Genomic DNA, 26,997 nt, shown 5'->3' on the forward strand with positions numbered 1-26,997 from the left:
ATAATGGTAAATGTTGGCGTGTTCCTTTAAGGCACTTGGCGTATGCCAGTAGCATGCCAACTTAAGGCAAGGCTTATGCCAGTAGCATGCCAATGGAGCTCTAGGGTTTAACCAAAGAGCTTTTAGTGCTAAACCAAAGTGGCTTTTTTTGCAATCAAAAGCTTCTGTGTGCCCAACAGGTTCTGTACAAGCTGAAACCTAAATCAGCTAACACTGAAGGCTAAGATTCAGTCCCAAGGTGAACTGGCTGAAGTACGCAAGGTTCACAGTTTTACCAAACAAAGAAGACACATGCATAGATACATCAAAGCGTATGTTACTGTTGAGAGGTATACACATAAACATTCCACACTTGCATCACAGCAGGTGAACATACTGTATATATAAACACACAAACATGTAGAGGAACTGTCCTCTACATAAATACATCCAGCCTTCCACTCAACATCCACAGACATTCTCCCACCCCATTCACACACAGCCGTACCTGCACAGGCGCACGCACACACACACACACACACACACTCCTTCTGGAGGACATGAGGAATGTAACACCAGGGACTCCACTTTGCACTTGATCCAACGACCCCCTCCATGCAGGAGGCTTGTGAGGAACCAGCCAATCCTACTTCACACACACACACACACACACCGACACCAGCAGCCCCTGACTCCTCAGTTCATCTGTTTATCCAGCCCCACATGCGAGAGATTTAAAGGGGTTCTCTGGCAAACCCACCTCCTTGAATACACACACACACACACACACACACACACACACACACACACACACACACAAACACACACACACACACACACACACAAGCAGCCGCTAACTCCCTGCGACCCATCTGTTTATCTTGCCCCTCATGCAGGAGACTTAAGGAGGTCTTCTGGCAGACGTTGCCACTGCTTCTCACTTACCCTGAGTAAACAAGCCGATATTAAAGCGCACAGCATAGAGGAGAGCCAGAGATGGCCAATAGGTCTGAGGGATGAGACCCTAAAGAGCACACGAACGAGCTCTAGGGTGATGGCTCGTCCATGAGAGGGCCCATTGTGAGCTCTTATACAAGGTAATGATGATGGGGTGGGAACCCACTGAGGAGATCTCTAATTCTGTATTCTGGTCTTGTGCAAATGGAAGTCTCATCAGATTGTTTCTTGCATTGAACAAATCAATCTCCCTCTCTCCCTTTCTCTCTCTCTCTCTCTCCCTCTAGTTCTTTCTCTCTCTCTTTCTCTATCTCTCTTTGTATTTCTCACTGTGATAAGCCTCAAAGGCCTTAAAAGCATGCCACTTGGATGAAAAGGCCTGAAAGACAGAAAGATAATAAAAAAGACTTTGACATTCACCATGGATCCCCACTGTAATATCATACCCTCTTTTAGGGTGAATTAACCATCAAATTGTTTAATGGGCTTGAATTGCAGAGATATGCATCAGTTCTTTAATTGAAGTGGTTTGAGGCTGGTTTCATGATACGCTTCGCTACAAACACGCACAGCTACAGGAGGTGTCACAGAGGATACTAATAACAGACGGAGCCCCAAAGGAACTTAACTATTTCCGCGTGCATTATCTAGATGGTCGCAAATTACGGAGCAGTCTGATGACTGGAGCCAAAGACGAGATTATCACCAGCGCTGGTTAGGGAGGCACAAGAGGGACAAACAGAACAAAGGACACTCTGGGTGATTAGCTTCTGAGTGTGTTTAGGGAAACAGGTTGTTTTGGGACAACTTTGTACTGTAGGTAATTAGGGAAGAGCTTTGTGTCTTAAGTGAACTCTTTCCGGAGGAGGTACTGAGACAAACAAACACAACGGCACACTGTGTAAATAAACATAGATGCACTGTAAACACGGACACAAAAGTGTACACAGTCCCATTACAGTACACACAAAGAGACACCCTCACATTGTGAACTTGCACACAGCCACGCTGTAAATACACATAGACCAGACACACACACACACACACACACACACACACACAGAGAGTCAGATATATGCAGCACACACAGACACACATCAATTCCCCACCTTCCCAGTGCCATACAGAAATGTTCATTGCCAAACCCATTTCTGTGTCTCCACATCCATGCTCACCACCACACTCTCCCATGTGAAGGACCCTCCACATGGGAATCGGTTACAGTAATAGCTGTGGTTATCTCACTCTGTGGTTCTCCAAAGACTTAATAAAGCTTAGAATAACATCACAGAATAAAAGCTGTAATTTTACAGGCATCTGGCCGGCTAACTTTATATATATATATATATATATATATATATATTTGTTCATGTTCTGGGGTTATTCTGAGGGGCTTCAAAAACTGAAACGACCACCAGGGGAATCTCCTACTGTGCTGTCCAGCATAATGAGTGCAGATATGTTATGATAACACACAGGGGCCTAATTTAAATGACAGGCAACGTCAGTCAGGCAACAAGACAAGTGTCTCATGAAATAGAGCTATCTTGCTTTGAAATGAAGCTATCTTGTAGCACATTGGGAAAATGGGAGCATTGCACTGTCCCACCAATGAATTAGCAAATAGGCTTTCACAGATTTAAGTCAGCTGTTTTTAACCTTTAGACTTTGTTTAAGGGCCTTATACAGAGTTGTCCATATTTGAGGATAAAGACAACCTCCATAATCATGACATAAACATTTTGACTTAAAAAAGTCCGGATTTTTTTCACATAGATCTCAGTTTGTCAGGGTCACTGAGTAGTGTCAACTCCATACAAAAAGAAGCATTGTAGCCTTACTAACTTGAACTAGTAGGTAGCACCGATTTTGTATGTTTCTTATCGCATCGACAGTATTCGGTGACCTCGACAAACTGAGATCTATGATGAAAAAACTCAGAACTTCTCCGTTAAGAAAGACTACAACAGTGGCCGTCACACAAATGTGAATAATTGAGGTATTACTATTTGTATAAGTAGAGTGATGATTAATTATTGTCAGGGGTGGGGGTATTGCAAAGACTGTAAATGAGGGGAATTTTGTCAAATGTTTGTTTTTAAAAGCTGTCCTGAAAGCTATCAGTCCCTATGAACTCTCTAAACTTGAGAACAAGTTCTATTACTTTGAATGAGACTATTGTGAGCAGATTTGGGAGCGGATTCTTACTGCAATCAGGGGGATATAGTTTACTTTTAAGGTTTTTATTGTCTTCTATTGTTTCATGATTGTACATTTACTCTGATTCAAGTCCTCTTTGTTTGAATATTGTCTATGACCGTTTAAAACTTCTATTGTTTCGTGATTGTACATTTACTTAAAAAAAAGATATTTGTTCGTAAGATTGTGCCACAAATTGTGAACATCCTCAGCAAAAATGCAACTTTCCACAGTCAACTCCTTGAACTCTGCCTGAACTACTTGGCGTGTGGATTTTGTTTGTTTTCTGCATTGTTTTTGAAGGGCACAAGTGAAGCTGAGAGGCATTTTGAATGTCTTAAATGAATGTTCCAAAACAAGTCTGTGCCCCTCCGTGTTTAGGGTGGTATTTTTTATCCTTCTTGTATTCAGTATGTTCCACCACTATTCTTTCTTTTCATAATGAACATTCCTTTAATGCTCCAAACATTTTAGTCAGCCATTTGCCAAATGGATGTTATTACATCACTCTTTTATAATGGACACATGCATATTATTTTCATTGGCTGTTTTCTTTCATGGTCTAAAGACCACATTCACACAGGGCCACCTAAGTCAGCAAGGAATGACTTCCAATTTCTTTTAACAAGTAACAGCCAGTGAACTAGCTTGTATTGTAGAAATGCCAAGAAATAGCACATTGAACGTTTGGTGTCATGTGAGCGTTAACTAGGGACAAGCGAGATCTGAATGCTTATCCTGTGCAATTGTGATCAGGTCATGTTCCACCACTCTTGCATAATTCAGACCTGTCGATCTGATGCACAATATCCATAATTCCTTTAGTGTAAGGTGTCAATAAGTGATGAGTGGTGCAAAACCTATAATGTTTGTTCACTTATGACTGCAGGCTTAAACCCATCTCCAGCAGCATAGGCCTAATAAAACACATGTACAGTCAGAAAAAATAACAGGAAATCTGTATAATGGCCCAACTTTTTAGCCGTGTGAACTGTCATCCTTTGTCTTCAGTTCACATTGCTCTAGCAACAGACGCATGTATGTTGTAGCCTACGGCATTGTCGGGGAACACAGCAGGATCCCACAGTTGTTTTGCAGCTCCATTTCCCCAAAAGGAAAAGGAGTGTTCCTCTTCAGCCACATGTCCTCTTCCACCCCAACGGTAGCCAAAAGTGAGCTGCAGCCGTCCACGATATAGTTCGTGGAAAAAGTGGACGGCTTATATAAACTCCGAGAGGGAGATGAGGAAAAGACGGACTGATCGTTTACTATTCATTAGGCCGCTGGCATGAGATGAGAGGGCGTCGTGGTGGAAGTCAAAAGGAAGTGGACCCAAGCTTTTAATTTCCTGGAGGGAGTGGGCACAGCACGCCCGGTGAATCTCCGCTCCGCTGCTTAAACTCCTGGTTGCTCCTCGAGGTCTGCAATTCACACAGGAGCCTGAGGAAGTCCTGCCATACCTGTCAAATCAGATCCAGCCACCGAAGCATCAGCTGTAAGCAACAGGCACTATAGAATGGAATAACCTAGAGCAGTGATCCTCACTATTTTTTACACAAGAGCCACATTGGCAGTGCAAATCAAATCAAAAAGAGAGCCACTTTAACAACAACATACTAACTCACCTTTGCAAATGTGCATGTCTACATATAATATATAATATACATATAAATAAATATCCCACAAAAAAAGAAATAACACAGCCAATATAGCTAAATATAGCCAAGGCTTAATAACTTCCTTTCACCTTCATTATTTGGGTGAAGGGAGAAGTATAATTCAGATGTTTGCGTTGTTGTAGTGCAGTATTGTATGTTTATGAAGCACATTTGAAAAAAATATATTGGCTGTGTTACCACATAGCCTACAGTGGGTCCCATTTAGAAACGGCCACATAGCACATTCGCGCTTTCCGTCATACACGCAGATGCATGAAATGTATTACAACTTATTGCCACAAGGTGGCAGTTTAAGTCCGCTGTAGCATTGCCGGTAAACAGGGCAGCGGACTGCATTCAAAGGCGTTGCAAGTGGCAGTGAGATACTGTAAGCAGAATGAAACTAAAGATCACCTCGTTGAAGTCACACAGTAGACTAGGCTAAATTAGAGCCTACTTTGTTTTTATCAAGATGATGGCCTTTGGCGAACAGTTTAGGCCTACTCAAAATGAGTAAAACCAAATTTGGCGAAATTTGGGGTGTTCGGGGGTTCCATGTTCCGTGTAGTGCATGCATTACTTGAAAAGAACTAGCTCCAGTTATGTATGAACAGTGAAGGTAACAAACTCTTAAAAATGTGAAAAACGTGAACTTGAAGAAGTAAAAATTGAACAATATGAACTATGAAAATTGAACAACTTGAAGCTACATCTATCACGGTGTGAACATGCTTAACAAAATATGGTAACAAAACATGGGAACTAAACGTGTATTACGAATAATCAGTGGGAGCCCTGTGTCTCGTACGGAGCCCCGGATATGTCATGGGGGAAAAAAATAATAAGTTGTGGCCACGAAATAGCAATTCGTTCCCACAAAATAATAAGTTGTGGCCACGAAATAGCAATTCGTTCCCACAAAGTACTAATTTGTGGCCACGATATATTAATTCGTTCCCACGAAATAGGTAATTTGTGGCCACGAAATATTAATTTGTTCCCACAAAATAGTAATTTGTGGCCACGAAATAGGTAGGCCTATAGGCTGTGCACTATACAGCTGGATGAGCAAATCAAGCGCAACTCCTCAAACAGGAACAGTCGCTGTCACACAATGGACAGGGATAGTATTGTAGCGTCGGTGGATGTACATGTTTAACGTTGAATGAGTGTCTCCCAGAATGCAGTACGAGTGAATGCTAGAATGTGTAATGTCGGTTATAATAGTTGTAGTTACGTTTAGCATGTTGTGTATTTGTTAGCGTGTTAGTCTCTTTAGTTGTACCTCATGTGTTTGTCCTCGTGTTGATGTGTGTGGTAAACCCTTGTTGTGTGTTACATGTGCGGCTGAGACTACCCCTGTGTTGCCCTATGTAGTTGTCTGTGTACGTATGAGTCTTCCTGTTCCAATAAATGGCCGTCCTGGCCAAAGGTGAATCTTGTCTGAGGGTGAGATCGCTACAATATGGTAGAGTGCTATTTTAGGCTGGGAATTAAATACAAAGACATTTTGAAAAGCCTGACATTGGAGGGATTCATTATTATCGAGAGGCATCTCCACAGACTATTAAGAGCCAGGTCGCTGCACCGGCGTAGGTGCGTTTTTTTATAAGGCGGCCGTGAACATTTCCATTAAAACATGCATCAGATAGCTGGAGGTGAATCTTCACCCCCCCCCCCCTCCTCACTCTCACTTTTTCCCCATCCTCATCTCATCTCACGCCTTCTACCCACACACCCATCACTGTTCCATTTCTTTGTTATTATTTGCATACGCCGCGTGCTGATGAAATCATATCTCGGGCACTTCTATTAAAGATCCGCTTTAACCCTCTCTGCTTCTATCTTTTGTAAAACGTCGCGTCGCAGAGGTGCGCTGACCCGAGGACCTGTGCCGAGATAGATGGACGGTCAGGAGCAACGCCGATGCTGATGGAGAACCGGGACAAATGAAACACTTTTTAATGAAACGTAATTTACAAAGACATTGTAAAACACTGAAAGTTAATATTTTGTCACTAGCAACCTACATCTGTCCTCTGTCAAATACAGTTGCATTTACAGCTCTGAACAAAACCGTTCAAGAGTTATTTAAGGAGAAGTCGAACGTGCGTTATAGTTCATTCATCCCTCTTGGCTGGGACAAATGAAACAGCATGGGGGACGAATGAAACATACAGCTTAAATTATGTAAACTTCCCACAACTTCAATATTTGACAACATACCATGAATGGTACTTCAAGTATGTGTTATTTTAGATAGATTGCTGCTGGGCTATATGTCTTGGTTCATGTCTGTTAACAACTCATTGCCGTCATGGTGATGCGCGTATTTCGAGGTTATGGAAATAGCATGCACTATGCCATTAATATAGCTAGAATAATGCATGTTTCGAATTATGTAATGTTTCTATAGTACAAAATGTTATTTCAATCTGTTTTTATGTGGTTAAAGCCACCACACATCCAAATAAGTGCCCTTCATGACCCACAGGCCGTCAGTCTCCATAGCAAAACTCGACCCCCTACCTGATAGCCCCAAATATATTTGCATCTTTCTAAAACTGTTTTTTCATGTCTCACCTGCATAAAATATAGTATAAACACAGATACGTGTGCATTGACTTAGAATAAATGGGGTTTACTGCCTGGTCGGAAAAAAATTAGCATTTTAGGCTGTTTTGCATCCATTACAAACAAACATGCAATGTGAACGTCTGGGATTGGGGAGAGCACTAAATGCTCTACTGAATAAGCATGAAGTCAAACCTTTAAATGAAAAACACTCTTTAATAATCAAAAAAAATAAACCGCTAATGAAGTAAACTTGTGACCATCAGAAATCGTTTATCGCCTGTAACTCCGTGATAACAGGACGTAACAGGATGTTATTTGGCTGAGCAACGGAGGTTAATATGCTCTATGTTTTGTCCAAATGATGTCTGTCTATCATCGTTGCACTTGGAGAAAACCGGAATGTTTCATTCGTCCCCCGTTTCAATCGTCCCGGTTGTACCCTACTGCAACCCAGAGAATTGAGAGCTGGTGGGGAGTGATGAGAAAAGACACGACAGGCTTCTACAGCTGGCGCTCGATTTGCTCACCCAGCTGTCCAGTGCACGTTAGACTATACATATTTTGTGGCCACAAATTACTATTTCGTGGGAACTAATTAATATTTCGTGGGCACAAATTAGTAGTTTGTGGGAACGAATTGCTATTTTGTGGCCACAACTTATTATTTTGTGGGAACGAATTGCTATTTCGTGCTATTTTTTTTTTGCTATTTTTTTTTTCCCCATGACATATACGGGGCTCCGTAATATGAGGTTTCCTCATAGCCTACACACTCTTAAGACCACCGTCATTTGCAATTTCGATCAACTGCTCTTCCTCCTGCGCTGGCAAGTTAGGACTATTCGGGATATTGACATGGGTTGCGGACCCACTCATTGGTTTGCCGTGGATCTTTGGAGGATGGGAAGTAACGCTCAAACTCATTTGAAAGCGCAACAAGGTGATCGCGCACCAGCTGCGAGAGAAAGGGCCCTGCCTCAGTCTCTCCCAAAACCCCCACTACTGTTTGGAACATATCAAATACACCCCGATCCACTCGTCGTACCCACAAATCAAGCTTGGCTTTAAATGCAGCGACTTTATCTGCCAGTTTAAAGACAGTCGTCATTCTCCCCTGCAGTGACAGGTTGAGGTCACTAAGCAACCCGAATATGTCACACAGGAAAGCGAGTTTTGACACCCAGCCCTCATCACTAAAATATGCAGCTAACGGTGACTTTTTTTCTGTAGGAAATCTCTGCAGCGGCTCTCGCAACTCAAACACTCTGGCCAGTGACCTGCAACCAACCAACTTGGATAGCGTACCACGGTGACCCATTCACCCTCTCTAACAACTGTGCCTCAATATCCTCTGACATATCATCAATTCGCCTATGGACAGTGCTTGCAGAAAGCGGTTCCTGAGCTATTTTTTTAGCTGCAGCCTCCCCAAAGAGTTCATTGCACATGCCTTTACCAGCAGGAAGAATGAACTCTTCCCCAATAGTAAAGGGCTTCTTAGATTTAGCAATCCGACTAGCCACTATGATGCTTTTAGCGCAGCCACGTTCACCAATGTGGTTGCTTTACGCACTAGTTTTTTGTCCTTCTTGCTTGTGTTTCTTACGCTCAAAGAAATCAAGGGGTTTGTCTTTAAGTGTAGGATGCTTGGACTCTAGATGTCGAATTAGCTTTGATGATTCATTGCTTCGTTTGACAACTTATCGCCAAATACCACGCATAAAGGACTTGGTGCATGCGAGTCACCGGTCTCTGCGAAACCATATTTTAAATATGACTCGTCATATTTCGTATTGAATGATCCCTTATTTTTCTTTGAGGTATCTGGCTCACCATTGTCAGTGGGTATTATTGCGAATGTGACATTATTGCGAATTAAATTGAGTTTATTTAGTTTGCATGCATTTTTTTTTAAAGTTATGATCCGTTGTAATGCATGCCAAATACATAGGGTTGGGCACCGAAACACGGTTCTAATATGGCACCGGTGCCGACGCAAACGGTAGTAACCACATCGAATAACAATGTGGATTTCGGTGCCTCATTTCGGTGGCACTTAAATCTGGCGTTTTTTTTTTTTTTTTTGAATACGGGTAGGCCATGAGGCATCACTGCACGTCATGCGCCATCTCTAACGCCTTGCTCTGATAGCAGTGCCTATATCCATACCGTTAGCTCATACCTGTTTTCCCGGGTTTCTCCCGTATTTCAAGGTCATCTCCCAGCACCCTCCCGTTTTGCTATTTCTCTCCTGCATGGCCATCAAACTTCATTTTAAAATCATTGATCCATTCAGGTTGCCAGATTGTGTATGAAATACACCCTACACATACACAATCACTTAGTTTCAATTTTGTTTAGCCGTTTTGTGATAGGCTAAAAGGCATTTTGTTTGGGCAACCCAAAACCCAAATAAGCAAGCGGGTGCCGACTGCGCAGCCTGCGTCTGGTCGTAAGCAAGCGGGCTAGTTGAATGGCCTATTCCAGAACTAGCTGTTGTGAAATTGTTGGGAATTTAATTTATTAACACATCACATAAACTGTTATTGAGTTAATACACTGAACTTGTGCCCTCGGAACCAAATCTGACAGCAAGCAGCTTTGGAGTTTTGGAAGTAGACTGCAGGCAGGCAGCTGGCGGATACATAACTGGCATGCGTAAGGTAATGGTAAGGTAAAAGCAACGACCGAAATGCAGTGTTGAAACACGTGTATGAAACGTATTAAATATGCAAACACAGATCCGGTATAAACACTGACCCCCCCGCCAAAAAAAATCTCCCGTTTTTGGAAAGCTAAAGCTATAAGCTATACGCTTAAAGCAGAGGCTGACAGTATTTGATTTGTATTTGAAGGCCAAGCTATTTGACAGTATTTGAAGGCCAAGCTTACTTTAAAGCAATATCCATTGCAATTGACGCAACATAACGTTAACATCTCCTTGCTTAACTACTTGCTACTTGTAACTGTTGCTAGCTAGCTTAAGTTTACTGTCATATAGATGTAGCAAACCATGTTCAATCTTTCTGCCAATTAACATTAGCCTACCATAACTTCATTGAGTCAATGCCAAACTCCGATCGATGTTGATCCATCATCACTTGGCACCCTCGATTGACGTTTACAACAGTAGCCTAAATATGTAGGCTATACGGATTCTTTGAACTCTTTTGAACACAGATCCTCTGTTTATAAGTCTATAGCATACATGCACAGATGCTCTGTTTGCACAACAGGACAGGAGCACGCAAAATCACTTTCCATGTCAATCAGTTGCCTGCCTTGCCTATTTACAAGGTGCGCCTCTGCGAATGAGGCAATGTAAGAGAATCCATACACAGCATTGTAAGTTAGTGTGATTTGAAAACCATTATTTTATGGCAAAAAACTATATTATGTTGCTTTAAAGGCCATGGCTCAGAGACTGATGGAATGGAACACTGGTGACATCAGAGCTGGTATATTTCTCTATGCATGATGGGAAACAGTGAGGTTCTGTTTTGTTCCTTGTTCCTTGAGATGGGCAGAGCATCGGTTGCAACTTAAGTTTTCGTGTGGTTCTCCATGACAGGTCGTGGCTGTCTGTTGTCTAGTTGACTATGCTCTCACGCAAGCAGCAGGCAGCTGTGTATGTCATGCCCAACGAAAAAACAGCAAAAACACAAATATGCTTACGAGTGGGATCCTCCACTTGGCTGGGATTTTGGTTATAAAAACGTCACTGCGGCACATCTCGCCCTCCAAAAAGCTTTTGACAAACATCCAATCTGTTCAAACAAGACCAAGTGGGATGATTGACTCGGCCGGAACGGTTCTGTTCCCCCTCGAGAGGAAGTCTGTGGCTTTCAGGGGCTCCCACTGACAACCGCAGAACCGTCCTCGAGGAGGTGTGATATGTCAGGTGGTGGTGTGATACCGGCGCTCTGTCCTCGTTCTTTCCTACAACCACCACGTAAGCCTTTTTATCCCCCCCACCCCCCCTCCACCTTTTCGTTTCTCTTTTTCACTTCTACCTGCACAAATATACAACATCGGTAACCGTCTCCATGGTGCTATTGTGACAAATGATCAGCGCTCTAACTGTCCCCCATCACAATGAACAACAAGAGAACACAGGTCAGGGAGTATGTGCCGTTAAGCAATGTAATGTAAGTATGAGTAATAGCCCATGACAGTAATATGTCCCTATAGTCCCTCTTTAGCTCTCTCTGGACAAAAGGAGGTCCAGGTGTCTACAGAGAACCCACATTGTTGTCTGACAGCTGGAGACTAATATGGGTTACTGTACATTTGTCATATTCTCCTCTTTTCTTTTATGAGATTTTTAAACACATGGAGACATAAATGCTGCAAAAAACAGGAAACTGCACAGAAATCAGGGGTGTGATTGGCAAAGATAAAATAAAAAAAAGGAAAATATACGTAGCACGGAGTGACCCCCCCCCGATGGTTTGAGTACTTTAGTGTACTATAGTGTTGACTACCGTATATATTTACATCACCTGCACTTCATAAAATTCATGAGGAAAATCCTATGCAGGGGTGGCACTAGAAAAGGGCCTTAAAGAAAATATGTTTGGGCCAAATACTAGGGGGGTCGGGGGGCAAAAATTTTGAAAAATAACCCCTTAAATGATGACATCTGATGACTTTTATGGGAAGTATTGATACATTGAGATACATATATTTCAAACATTATAGCAACAAATTTATAATAGAGCAAAGTAGCCTAGGCCTACACAAGACTAAACCAAATATGGCTGAAATATATAGGCCATCATGATTATTTTTCCAACAGTGACGCAGAACCATGGATTTTTTTCAATTTATAACATGTTTTGTTTATAACAATTACAACGATTATAACAACATTGAGTTAAAATGTTGACTAAATTATTTACTATCCTACTTGATGATAATATATAGCCTGCCCCTAACAGTCCTCTGGGCCTATGTACAAAATAGTGAATCATGTGATAGGCCTACTGATATTGATGCTGATTTGCAACTTGAAGGTTGTTGATATTTCAGTTCGAAAGAGAATCAAATTACATCGATTCCTCTCTTCCCAAAGTAACACTGTAAGTCCTACATATCTCCTCCTAAAATAAATGGTAGGCTCTTACTGTTTTAAGCTACTGCGCCAGGATTGTGTAGGCTAAGCGGCTACAACACTAGTTTTACAAGCGCACACACTAAATGGAGCGCTAGGGTTAAAATGCGGAATGCGCTTTTAAATAGGCGACTTTTTATCTATCAGCAGCACAATGCTACAGTAGACCTAGGCTATTTCCACTAAAAATTCAGCTCAATATTATGTGCAAGACCAATGTTTACTAAGCATGCCAAAGCTTTGATCTCTTGGCACTGTCACCATAACGTTACGTTTTCTCATGGTGAGATATGGCATCCCGAAATATGTTTTAGACGGGGCGCAAGGTTCACGGAGGTGAACGGCTGGACAAACGCGAAATGACAAGGTGTTAACTAAACAATGTAGTAGGCCTAGACAGGCTTTGTGGTTAAAACTATGAAAACCTGCAAGGTTAGGCTAGTCTGTCACCGCTAACTTCAAGCAGCTTACACGCGCAGAAATTAAAATTCAATATCAGCATCACGAGATTCATTATCGGAAAATCCTGACAGCGAACCCGACACAAAGCCAAAACGAGAAAAAAAACAACTTCATACATGATGTCTTTTTAAATCAATTTGTTGACCTTTACCGTTTCATGGCTTCTGCTGAGAAACTAGTTCGCCACATACACTTGAATCAAGCATTCTTCAGAAGCAGCTGATCAACCCGTCTACTTTCACTTTCAATAAAATCCACTAGTAAACGGAATACACTAGCCTACTTGCGGCGTGATATTCGGAAAGATGTGAAGCACAAAACCCATCGTCATTGTCAGCGACCTGTTATAGCCTACATAACAATGGCCTATGTTATACAGAAATATAGCCTACCTCTGACCGATAGACACCCCCCCCCAAAAAAAAAAAAAACTCAGCGGATCTATACGAATTGCGTGGGTCTCATTTTCAAGTCGAAAAAAACGGAAGAATCACACCCCTGAGAAATATTGAGGGGGTAGTGTAGCAGCTGCCTATTGGTTTTCTAAGCACCTCTGATAGAATATTGAAAGTTCACAATCTGTATTTGTGAGTGCAGCTGTATTTGTGAATTTGTGAGGGCAGCCGTGGCCTACTGGTTAGCGCTTCGGACTTGTAACCGGAGGGCTGCCGGTTTGAACCCCGACCAGTAGGCCACGGCTGAAGTGCCCTTGAGCAAGGCACCTAACCCCTCACTGCTCCCCAAGCGCCGCTGTTGTTGCAGGCAGCTCACTGCGCCAGGATTAGTGTGTGCTTCACCTCACTGTGTGTTCACTGTGTGCAGTGTGTTTCACTAATTCACGGATTGGGATAAATGCAGAGACCAAATTTCCCTCACGGGATCAAAAGAGTATATATACTTATACTTATACTTATACTTATATATGCAGCCAATTGTCTATGCAGCTGTTGCTTCTTGTTCTACCCGGTTGCTGTCCATTTGTCTTCTCCGAAACGTAACCGTGCCACCAACATCCTTGAAATCTACACCGAGGTTGTTACGTAAGCCCTTCCACATCTGTCAGGTTATAGTACTTCCAAGTGTATAGAGGTGGGTCCTGAGGTTTAAAAAACAAAGAGGTCTTCCCAAAACACCCCACCACACGCTGGCTGTGTCGGAGATGGATCGCCTGCCATTTCTTCTCCTCTACCTCCTCCTTCCTTCTGGTTGTGTAACCGGCCACCATTTGGCCGCCCCGGCTCTTGGAAGAGGTCTTGGGAGGAACCTGAGGAACGATGAAGAGGCCATCAGTTAGCTGCTACCGACGTGGGCACACACACACACACACACACAGACACGGACACACACACACAGACACACGGACGGACGGACACACACACACACACACACACACACACACAGCTGACAGATGCCTTTCTGCCACCACATATTTGCCCTCCACCCACTCCGTGTCTTAGATACCATGCCGGTGGAGCCACACAGGCGGGCTGTCTTTGAAGCTCATTTATAGCAGATGAAATTCAGATATATATGGACAGTATACATATCTCTTTCAGCGTTTTTTTTTTTTTTTTCGCCCCCAAATCTGAACTACCCCCTGTGCCACCCAAGTGGTAGCAATCTTTTCATAGAGGCAACAGAGAGCAACACAATCTTGAGGTTTGTGTATCGGTGAAAAAAAAGGAGCTTATGAACTTTGGCAGTCCAACAGCTCCCGCCCAGCAACCTTCCCGGCACACAGATAGTCTCTCCCAATGCCACCGTGCTGAGCCAAGACAGCAACAGGTATGCAGCTCTGGTTACAGCACCACTGATTCAGTTTCCCTGGGTCCTGGAAGAGAGACTCTGCAGTCGTTTGTCACTGAAACATTCAAATACTCTTTATGTCACTGGCTGTTTTGAATGTTATTTTAAGTACTGAGTGCCCCAATGAACTGAAAAGTGAGCTGAAGAATAGTGATTATTTTTGTTCATTTATTTCTTATTTCACATTGTAACAGTAGTAGTAGTAGTAGTTGTCATGGTGATATTTCTTAAAAGGAGGAACACGAGCCTCACTTGTGAGTTCAAAACAGTGGGCTAAAGTGGGTGCTTGAGTCCCAGGAGAATCTCATGCCCTTTCTGTGTGTGTGTGTGTGTGTGTGCATGTGTGTGTGTGTGTGTGCGTGTGTGTGTGCGTGTGTGTGTATATGTGTGTGTGTGTGTGTGTGTGTGTGTGTGCGTGTGTATGTGTGTGTGTGTGTGTGTCTGTGTGTGCGTGTGTGTGTATATGTGTGTGTGCGTGTGTGTGTGTGCATGTGTGTGTGTGTGTGCGCGTGTGTGTGTATATGTGTGTGTGTGTGTGTGTCTGTGTGTTATGTGAGGGATGGTTTTGGGTTGCCTGCAGCCCCATTTCGTGTCCACACTAAGCTCAGTGAGACAAAGGAGCCACAGAAACTGGAGCCCTTCAGCGCAGAGTGTACTCTTCTGCTGGGAAGCCAGTGTGTGTGTGTGTGTGTGTCTATGTGTTTGTGTGTGTGTGTGTGTGTGTCTATGTGTTTGTGTGTGTGTGTGTGTGTGTCTATGTGTTTGTGTGTGAGTGTGTGCATGCATGTGTGTGTGTGTGTTTGTGTATGTGCGTGCATACATGTGTGTGTTTGTGTGTGTGTATGTGTGAGTGTGTGTGCGTGTGTGTGCATGCGTGTGTGTGTGTTTGTGTATATGCGTGCATGCACATGTGTGTGTGTGTGTGCGTGTATGTGTGTGTGTGTGTGTCTGTGTGTATGTGTGTGTGTGCATGTATGTGTGTGTGTGTGTGTGTGTGTGTGTGTTGGGGGTTAGATGAATAAGCTCCTTCTCATGGACCAGGCTGGCTCGGCCCGGAGGCCTGGTGTATACGTACACCTCAGTGAAGAGCACACATTGGCACAGCAAGATGGCCTAGCCCGATACAGGACACACACACACACACACACATACATGCACACACACACATACACACAGACACACACACACACACACACACACACACACATGCACACACACACATACACACAGACACACACACACACACACACACGCATGGGTGGGGATTGTGGTGAGGAGCATCAGTCTTTTGTCCCATCATTCAATGCAACCACTTGCTGGCTTCGCAAAAAGCGCACTGTTTATCTTGCGCTGTCCAGGGCCCAGGACAAAGAGCCTCCCAAGTTTCATACGACACCAGGCTTTTTGTCCGAGCTGCTCATCTGTGGTTCTTGGCCCTGGGACTGGCCAGCCCCCCTTGATCCCACCCCCCCCCCCCCACCATCCCCTATGGCCCCCCCACCCACCTGCACCCTCGCTAACACCCCCCACCCCCTCCCTCCCATTCCTCCTCGGCTCAGGTTAAAAGGTCTGAAACAAACGATTGTTTCTGTTTCCACTCCTCTGCCCATTTTACGGGCTCCTTTCGCCGAGACAATAACCACGCTGGGAAGACACCAAGGAAAATAGCACAGCTTTTGTCCGTCCGTCTGACCCCCCCCCGCCACCCCCGCCTGGACGAAGGGCAGTGTGGCTTGTACGGTGTAGACTGTCCACTCGCTTGGGAGCTGCCGAAGGATGAATAAGCCGTGCTTGTCAGTGTGCTTCACGGCTTGTGAAAAGAAAAGGGAGCTGGACCCTTCCAAGCGCTGGGTGGGTGGTGGAAGGCCAGGGGGGGATAAAACAGTTCCCAGCGAAGGATGTGTGTGCTGTGTTGTCATGGTGATGCTGGAGTGAATATGACATGATTGCTGTTGTGTATGGGGGTGTAGATGACATGATAGTCCGTTTTGTATTGCAAAGTGCAGAAAATTGCTCATTCATGCATTACACCTGCGCCTTTTGTCAGTCATCAACCTGTTCTTTTAGTTCCAGTAATCCTTGACTGATGCTCAGAATAGGGTCTGGTTCATGTTTTGTTGTTCTTGTTGCTACATTTCGTCATTTAGCATTTGTTTTTATCCAAAGTATCCTACTGACACAGGTAAGCCACAGTAAAGTAGTGCATAGAGATAGATAGATACTTTATTGATCCCCAAGGGGAAATTCAAGGTATCAGTAGCATACAGACATCACACACAACATGCACTTACCACAGAAAAAGTAATATAAGTATATAAATATAAAAAACTCCACTGCACTGTTTTTCTAAAATCTTTCGTATTGATCAGTGGTCATTATTTAAAGATGCATGAGAATCTGAAGAGACCTCACTGTAGAGAGTCAACAGTTAAATAGCACTGTTCTACTTCTCTGAGCACTCAAAGTGCTTTAAAGAGTAATGCCTCACATTCACTCATTCACACACACACACTCCATGCAAGGCGCCAACCTGCACATCAGTTGAAGTAATGAAGTGTGTGTCATGTTGATAGTCGGCATGCCTGCTCCTGATACTCTTTCTGTGCACCATACACTCACTCTCTGTGAACTCCATGCAATCTGCAATCACAACAAACCCTCCATGTGAGAGGGTACAGTGGGTGGGTGTGAGGGTGCAGTGGGTGGGTGTGAGGGTGCAGTGGGGGGGTGGGGGGGGGGGGCTCACTTCCTGGAGCCCGAGAGTGGTCAGACACTCCTGTGCTCTTCAAGGCTTTGTAATGACATCACACCTTTATGGAAGACATCTGCCTCACATTCCAGTGCCTCCTCTTACTTCCACCTCCTCCTCCACCTCTTACCTCCACTTTCTCCTCCTCTTCCTCCACCTCCTCCTCTTCCTACTCCTCCTCATCCTCCACCTCCCCCTCCTCCTCCTCATCCTCCTCCTCCTCACACATGGAAAGATTTAAGAGAGAGAGAGAGAGAGAGAGCAAACCGATATAAACCATTAGGGGCCATATGTTGTGCAGTAAGGCAGGATCTGCGTGGTGTTGTGTTGTGCTCTGTTATGCAACCGATAGGTGAGAGAATGGGAGGAATGCGCCGGGTCGGCGTGGGGCTGAGGGGTCTCTGCAAAACTCCACCTGCTGGGACCCAGTGCGCTCTGACGGAGCACAATGTGTCCTTTGTGATAACGCCGCCACAGGCTCCAGGCAGATTCCATTCTTTCCGTTCAAATCACCGTTTCCTTTTCAAATACATACAGTAAGTATCCCCCCAAACTAAAAAAACAATGTTATTCTTCCTGAATGGTCACACTGAGCAGTGAACGACAATAACCACCAGTAGATGCCTTTTGATTTTCTTTCGCTGAGCAGTGAGCAGTGTGCAGTAATGGTCATATGACAGAGAGTCAACCCTTCATCTCCGCCATGACACAAACAGACAAACGCCTGCCATTGGTTTCTTTTCAATTTACCTGCGTAGTCTTCACAGAGGCTAACCAGGGATCGAGTTTGTTACAAACCCCTTTGAAACAAAACCCTTTGGACCTGATGCGGCATAATGGTCAAATGAGTTCATGACAGTTTTGACAAAAACAACAACAACATTGAACCTCATTATCAACCTATGACAAACTCCACCAGCAACAGTCCCATAAAAACGCTATTTATTCACTAGTGAAGTGGTAGTGAGTGGAAACATGAGTTTAAGCTGCCATAAGGCCTGCGGATCTGTCATCACCTAATCAGTGGAGATCCGCCAAGTCGTCTGAGTTACTGGCATGCTCAGGGGGCCCTGGTTGTCTCGTGCTTTACGTAATCGCCGTCATGCATCGCAGCTCTCCCCGTTTGGCTAAGCTTGGCCATGTATACTGGTGGTGCATAAGGCCTCGTCGTCTTTAGTTTGGTGCTTGACACTTGACTGTGTGTGTGTGTGTGTCTGTGTGTGTGTGTGTGTGTGTGTGTGTGTTGAATTCAGGGCCATTGCCAAAGCCGAGGGGTCACTGAGCTTTGACTGATTACTGTACAGGGCAAAGCAAAACCATACAAAGGTCTACCAGAAACTAACCACACACAAATGCCACTTTCACACACACACACACACACACACACTTACACACACACACACACACACACACACACACACACACACACACACACACACACACACACATTTGGGCCATTTTATACTACAGGCAGACCCCTTTTCACACAGCACACAGAGATCAGCTGTGTGGTTTTGCCGATTTCCCAAAGCCAGTGATTACAGAGCTAATTACTAACATTCCTCTGAGATCTCGCAGGCCACTGTGTGGAGACTGGCCTCCTGAACAGAGGACCTCTCATAACGCCTCTGCAGCTTGCAGCATGCATATTAAAACACACAGCATAACATAACACAGACACTTAGAGGAAGAGTCTTCAATTCTGATCCAACTCAGAGAAATGCTCCTCTGGCTTGCCATTACGTGTGTGCACTTGGAAAGAAAATGTATTACAACCTACGGGTGTTTGCACAATCTTTTGCGTGACTATACCTGTGCTACAGAACTTTAGGTTACACTTTACTTGACAGTATCGACATAAGAGTGACATGACATGGTCATGAACGTGTCATAAACAAGTCATACTGTAAACGTTTATGACTGATATTATATTCTCTCTCTCTCTCTCTTCACCCCATTCTCCATTTGGCACATCATTGTACAATATGTCCACAGATCTGAGGCAGGTTAATGAAAAGCCTAACAGTCAGTCTTCATATGAAACCCATACAAAGTCCACTGTAAATTAAGCTCCACTGATCGCGTGACTGACCAGGCAACAAAACAAAACAGACTGCTCCCAAAACACAACCCAGCTGGAGTAGAGCAGAGCAGCCAGGCTTTTGGATAACAGGGAAGCAAACCCACAATATTTATGTTACTGTAGATAATGATTAGCTATGCTAATGACCACAGAAGGTGTAGGCCTGTAGGGTCTAAGTAATGTGGTTAAATACTAAAAAAAGATATTTTGAAAAGTGCTGAAAATGTCTAATGAGTATTGAGTATGAGTATGCTGTAAGTAAATATTCTCTATTTACCAGTGCACTTGTTTGTATTTTCGAGAAAACCTTAAAATAAACTGTAAAAGCCACAGTACACTGATAACCCCTAATCCATCTAAGCATAATGCATTTCCAAATGACAGGGCAAAGGGTGTGAGGATTTGGGAGTTTTACTCTGTTGAGTGCTTTACAGTAATGGACAAATAACAGTGAGTTAGCCTTTAATCTCCACCATGAGACACAACACCTCCACTCCTTTTTCCTATGTCTTTTTCACAGGGCCAAACCACTTCAGAAGCAATTTACCCCAGGCAAAGGCAGACTGGTAATTGCATGGATGAATTTTAATGGACACATCGCCTGTCTTTTTTATATATATAGTTTTACCGGAGTGATGACAAACAACTGCATGAAAAAAGCTGAGAAATAAACACAAAGAGTTTACTGCCCGCTGTCCATGAAAAATGGATGAGCAGCTGCTTTGGAGAAATAACAGCGAAATCAACACTCATTACACTTGCAAAAGACGGATGAGCAGACTTGGGCAGGTATGGGTGTGAGGACAGGTCACACTGCTCCTTCATGTAGCGCACAAAAACAGAAAACAAAGGCAATTTGCATGCAGCAGCCTACTATTCTCGGGCTAAGAAGGCTAAATATGCACTTCATGTTAGGTATTCTAAGCCCCAGTGTGCTAAATGACACAAAAGTGCCCTAATTAGGCCACTTCAATTATTTAAAATGTTCCGCTCTTGCTCACACTGGAGTATGTATGCTATTCTGCCAAACCTCTTTTTTAAATGAGAGAGGCATGTTAGCGCCAGCCACGGTACAAAGCAGCAATTTACTGCCACTCTTTTTAACCCCTCTCACTGGTCTTTCAGAATCAATGGCAGCGATAATGGTTCACAGGACAGTGTGAGTGTTTTTTTATTTTGCACTGGTTTGATGAATACCCGAGATGAAGCCATGCGCTGAGGACCAATCTGCACCATGGATAAGGAAAATCAGGCTTATTACGTTCTGCCTTTCACAATTTTCTCATTACATTTCCAAGGGGATCTGGCCTTATCTGATCCTCTTACTTGGGAAACGATCTTGAAAGACAAGCATCTGGGAGGGAAGGAGACTAGGGTGGGGTGGCTGGAGTGTGTGTGGTGTGGTGTGTGTGTGTATGTGTGTGTGTGTGTGTGGGGACCATCTGTAGTCCCGCCATAAAGAACAGTGGATGGAGGTGGGAAAGGGGGGCCGGGGTGATATGGATCTGGTAGAGGTTGGATCCAGCTGTGTGGAGCACGGAGTGGGCCGGCCGGGGCAGGCAGGGGAACAAGTGCAGCTGCATGAGATATGTTTACCGGGGGAAACCCTCGCAGAAGGAGGGGCGGGGGGGGGGCAAGAGAGTAGAGTGTGAGAGGGAAAGCACGAGAAGGAGAGAGAGAGAGAGAAAAGATGGAATAAGAGAAGAGAATGAAAGAGGGAGAGAGGAGTCTGCTTTCTGCTATAAGTGCATGTTGTGTGTGATGTCTGTATGCTACTGAGACCTTGAATTTCCCCTTGGGGATTAATAAAGTATCTATCTATCTATCTACTGTATCTAAGAAAGAGAGGGAGTGAGAGATTCAATGAGTTTGAAAAAGAGGGACAGAAAGGGAATAAGAAAGCAGAGATGATAAGGAATGAGTTGCCAAAAGAGAAAGATGGAGAGAAGGGGGGATCAATACATAAAGGATAGCTAAAGAAGGAAATAACAAAAGGACAAAATGACGATTCTGAAAATGGGGAAAAAAAGAGACATGACATCAATCAATTAGACACGATGACACTGAGCTTTCAGCGAGTCAGAGTGTCAGTCATCGCCCCTGGTGAGCAGGGCACTCGTGAGTGGGATAGGGTTTCCCCCCTGACATGCCCGCCATTCCCTGATGGAGAGGCGTGCTCTGCAGTAAGAGGGAACTATGCTGCAAATGCTACCAATGTTCTTAATTAACTTCAGAGAGCAGAACCAGGCTGAGCAGGAGCGCTTGGCTCCAGTAGCCACCGTCGCCTTGTGTTACATCCTACACAGGTGTGTGTGTATTTACAATGCCAACGAGTGCTAATCAAGGGAAAAGGAGGGATTAGTGAAACTAGACTAGGCAGGGAACCTTCCAATGAACCTCAGATAGATGCACAAGGTATATTTAGTTGGCCTCAGGCCCTTTTGAACCAAAACCAATGTTTGATTTAGGTTGTATTTTGGTGTTCAACAAAATTGATGTGTTTTCTGTTCTGTACTTTAGTTCTCTAAACGTGGTTTTTGACACCTTTGAAGTCTATTAAAAACGTGCATTAAACATTGTAATCAGGAATGTACGAAAATTAATGTATTTGACAACGATTGCAATGTTTGAAGAAGGTGCTGATTTAGTGTCAACTCACACCAACCAAACTCTAACGTGAATAACACATTCAAAACAGGTGCAAAACATAACATTAAACTAGATGAAAAATATGACCGCCGCTCAGTCCTGTACATCCGTTCCGCGAAAATAAATCACACTAATCAATTTGTCTCCATCTTCTACTCCATCCTCCACTCTTGAAACTTTTGCGTATGCTTGTTTGGCATGCCTGTGTGTGTGTGTGTGTGTGTGCGGCTGCAGAGAAAGTAGCCTACTGGCGCTGCAAAGGTGAATAGATTTGTAGCACTAGCCAAAAAAGTTGTAGCATTGTTATAAAACCTTTAAAATCTCTAAACAATCACAAGTAGGGCAGTTCATCACAGTTCATCCATTGCAACTGGATTGATGAAAGGTCACTTACACTAAATCACCGGCAGATCAGGCTGGGTTCACCCAACCTAGTCCATGGTAGGCACCCGATATTGTTTAATTTTCCGATTGAGATATCCACGTTCTGGCTATTCTAAATGCAAAAATGCATAGAGGGAGTTTATGACAAAACCATGACTGTTAACAAACTAGATCCTAATAGAAAGCTGTTAGCTTCCATAAGCTACATAAGTATACCCTGCTGGCATTTCAACATTGATTCAACGGTTAATAACCGTTATAAACGTTTTAAAAAAAACGGGTGAATCAGGTGAATCAACGTTGAATTATGTGTTGGATTTGCAAATTGAATCAACGTTGATATCGCAACATTATTTTAACATCCGCCATTTCAACATTGGTGCTGATTTCCTTGATTTCTTATTTTACAACCATTTGTCAACATTTTATAATTAGCATTAAAACAGTGTTTCAACATTGACACAACAACTGACATTATTTCACCTATAATTCAACATTGATTTTCTTGATCTTTTTACAACCAACGTTGTTTCAAAGTTTGTCTACATACCCTTTTACAACCATTTAGCATTAAACATTGTTTCAACATTGTTTCAACATTGACGCAACAACTGACGTTATTTCCCCTATATTTCAACGTTGAAGGTCGGTCGTGTGCCGGCTGGGTAAGCTAGGCCTATTGACAACATAAATTGTCAATAGGCTATGCTGGCGACACAAATAAAATCTCCTTTGGAAACCAATGGCTTAAAGAAGCCCTATGCAGGTCTGGTTATTCCTTCGCTGTTTCTGGGTTTTTTTTTCTGGGCATTTTTCACGACATAGCTCCCCCTGCAGCTTCGGTAGCAAGTGACTGCTACGCTAAACCCCCACTAGCTAGCAGCTAGCCATCAAGAAACCAAGCTAAACACATACAGGGCTCACAATAAAACGGTCGAGCAAACACATTGTTCAAGAGACTATCAAACTACATTACAAAAACGAAGTTCACCCAAGGGTAGGCTACTTACAATTTCAACAGCAACAAAGCCAAGTCGGAGTCCGTTTTGCAGTCTTCTTAGAAACTACAATCTGACTACATTTTCGAGGCGCGATTGGATACTTCCGCTGAGTCACATCCGGATTTGTTCGGACCGCGACTAGAAAGTTGCATATTCGTTTTTTCCGCGGAGAAGCATTAGGGGGAGACGAAACACCCACCAAACGACCCAAAAAGTGTTGTAGAACCATCAGAACGACTCTTAACCTGCATAATTAAGGTCATTTTTGCTAAAATTGTTGCATAGGGCTTCTTTAAGCCTTACAGTATCAAGCGGACTTAAGCTACCACATCGTGGCGAAAAGTTGTAATACATTTCATGCAGCTCCGTGAATCACGGAAAGCGCAAATGAAGTGGCCACTTCTAAATGGGACCTACTGCACAGTAGTTGAAGGTCTGTGGCTAAAGCAGCCATAATGAAAGTCATAATGAAAGTGTCATTGTTTGGATACTTCACACTCACATGCTTTTTAATCTCACAGACTATATAACTACCAAGCTGGAATCAAAGCACATCGATTCCCCTCTCACACCCTGCACGCACTTCAAACAAATAAACAGGCGTCTCAGTCTCACGCATGTATAGCCATAGGCAAAACTGTATCGGACCGGTGTAACGTTGGTAAATCATCCATTGCACAGAATGATTTTTGTAGCACGTGCAACAAATAATATTACGATTATATGTACAGCCCTGCCCTGGATACATCTCTCAAAGTACGGTGTAACGTTGGTAAATCATCCATTGCACAGAATGTTTTTTGTAGCACGTGCAACAAATAATATTACGATTATGTGTACAGCCCTGCTGTAGATCATCACGGGTGCGTTAATAAATCTACATTGCGGCGAGTTGACACAAATTTCACTTTGACGAATTTATGTAGTCAATTATGTCGTCTCAGCACTAGTTACTTTACTTTGAGCCATGCTCTTCCTTACTTGAAACACCTTTGAAAATAGAGTATTGAAGTAGCCTAGTGGGTGTTTGGGAATGAACGTTAGCTCAGATGCTTTTTGAGACTTTTTGTGGTCTTAATGCAACATTTTACAAAGCACTGACAGGGCCACTAAGGAAGGTGAGCGAATCAACAGCAGAACAACCTATTTAGCAAGCAGACATATCCCAGCCTGTTTAGCATGCTTCATAGACAGGTTATCTTTCAGGTATATTTTCCATTAGAAAACCGTCGTGTTAGCAAACGCGTTGTGGCTAACTCACTTAGGCTATGGTCTGAAAAGAATGAGATGACAGTCGAAAGATACAATTACAGCGCTGATATCAATTTGCTTGGTAACCACATTTATGTTTTTCTACAAATACACCAATAATCAAAATGGCCTCCATCACTCAACCAATGCTAACGGTAGGCCTAACATTATTTTACCTAGGTCCTAGTCTATTGATATAACTTGTATAAGATTAGCGTAGGCCTACCTGCAGTAAAAACCAAGCATGTCCGATAAACATTTCAGATTTATTTCGGCTTCAAGAAGAAATGGGAATTACATTTCATGTGAAAATCATCCTACCCTTATTAGACGTTCTCTGCGGTAGGCCTAAACTACACAGTGTTGTCCTTATAGGAAGCGTCTATTGTCTTTCCAACCCACTTTAGAATAACCTCCAACAAAATTACGTCTCACTGCAACAATGCGCCATCTGGTGGACAAACTACTACGTAACGCCAATACTGATGATGAATATTTGGTTCTCCTTTAATCCTACTGAATTTGTAATTATGTATCGGCCTAATTGCCGATACCGATAGTATGTGCGTGCCTGTGTGTGTGTGCGTGTGTATATGTGTGCGTGCGTGTGTGTTTGTGCATGTACGTGGATGTGTGTGTGTGTGCATGTGTGTTTTTCTGTCTGTGTGTGTATGTGTGCGTGCGTACGTGTGTGTGTGTGTGTGTGTGTGTGTCCATCTACAGGCCAATGAGTGTACAGTCACTAAATGTACACATAACTTAATTTTTTTAGACCCCCCCCCCAACCTGACTCTCGCACCAGATGAATTTCGTTCCGCCTAGCTCCACTCATCCATCTGGGAGCAATCCATTGAAGTGTTGCTTCAGAAGGCTGGGCCTAATCAAAAAATGCTTGCATATGATTGGATAAGCCACTTGTCCGTCATCTATTGACGTGCTACTTCAACCACTCACATCGAAGCCAACCCGTGACGCTGATAACAGTCTCACAGTCGCTTCTACGCTATGTCACATCTATGAAACTCCCGCCCTGCGTCCTGATTGGCTCTACCATAAAATCTGGTGCAGAAATCACTCTCAACAGAAGAGGTCCCAGATGGATGTGAGTGAAGCTAGGCGGAGCTAAGCGGAACGAAATTCATCTGGCGAGAGTCAGGTTACCCCCCCACCCCCCCCAATGGATGAAATTCTACGAAACTTAGCATACCCCCAGATAATGTCAGGTTAATCATACACATAAAATTTGGTGCAGTTCTTAACATCTTAACTGAAGAGAGGGGCGATTAAAGCAGAATGATATTGATATTTTCATTTTTTACCAGCGGGGTGCAAATCACAAATGAGTGATTATGGGCTAGGTTGATGTGGGCCCTTGAGACCAACATACCATAAAAATGTCTTCATCCTCGATGCCACGGTTCAGGTAGTTATTTAGGAAAAACTGCATTTTTTGGGTTTCGGGGGAGTGGCCCCTGGGGACCAAACAAATTTTTTCCGTAAAAGTCTAGTGGGGCTACATACCCACCAAATTTCATGGCCCACGGTGTTTCGGTGTTAATGGGTGATAATGAACACATTTGACACTTATTTCCAACGTTTAAAAGTATGCTATGCAGTTTCAGATATTTTTGGTGACTCTAGAACTCCCTCAAGCGTCGCGATATACACTGTATATATATTACTTTGCCATTGTAAATAGCCTATTTCTCATGGTTGTTCACCCTTTACACAATGAAAATGCTTAAGTTGTGGAGGCAAAGGACTAACAACAGGCAAAAATCTCAAAAGAGCTATATACTGACAAGGTAATATTTCACGATTCTCGCGAGATGTCTTCGGGTCGACAATTCTTGAAGTTGCATTGCTGGTTCTCTCGGTAGTGACCAGCTATGGCTATACTCTATGCCTATGATAGGTGAACGATTCCCTATTACAAGTTCATTTACCATCAAATTGGCTTCGTAGAGGTCATATTAAGGTAAAAATCTTTCATAGTGTATCTTTAATGGAGGTGCTGGTGTGGTGTCATTTTACACTGAATACAGACGTGTAGAAAAGGTTTCAGACATGTTATATGATCTTCAATGTTAATACTATCTGTTACCATGTAAAACAAAAGGACAGTCATG

The 26,997-nt window shown here is 43.4% G+C and overlaps 1 long non-coding RNA gene across 1 annotated transcript; it reads right to left on the bottom strand.

Annotated features, from left to right (window-relative positions):
* Nucleotides 1-8,833: 8,833 nt before the first annotated feature.
* On the bottom strand, nt 8,834-26,777 carry LOC121711810. Its single transcript, XR_006032449.1, has 3 exons — nt 26,686-26,777; nt 19,125-19,126; nt 8,834-8,844 (listed from the first exon to the last, which is right to left on the bottom strand). It is a non-coding gene; the product is annotated as an uncharacterized LOC121711810 (long non-coding RNA).
* Between the last annotated feature and the right edge of the window lie 220 nt (nt 26,778-26,997).

The sequence above is a fragment of the Alosa sapidissima genome, chromosome 6, assembly GCF_018492685.1.
Source record: "Alosa sapidissima isolate fAloSap1 chromosome 6, fAloSap1.pri, whole genome shotgun sequence".
Lineage (NCBI taxonomy): Eukaryota > Metazoa > Chordata > Actinopteri > Clupeiformes > Clupeidae > Alosa > Alosa sapidissima.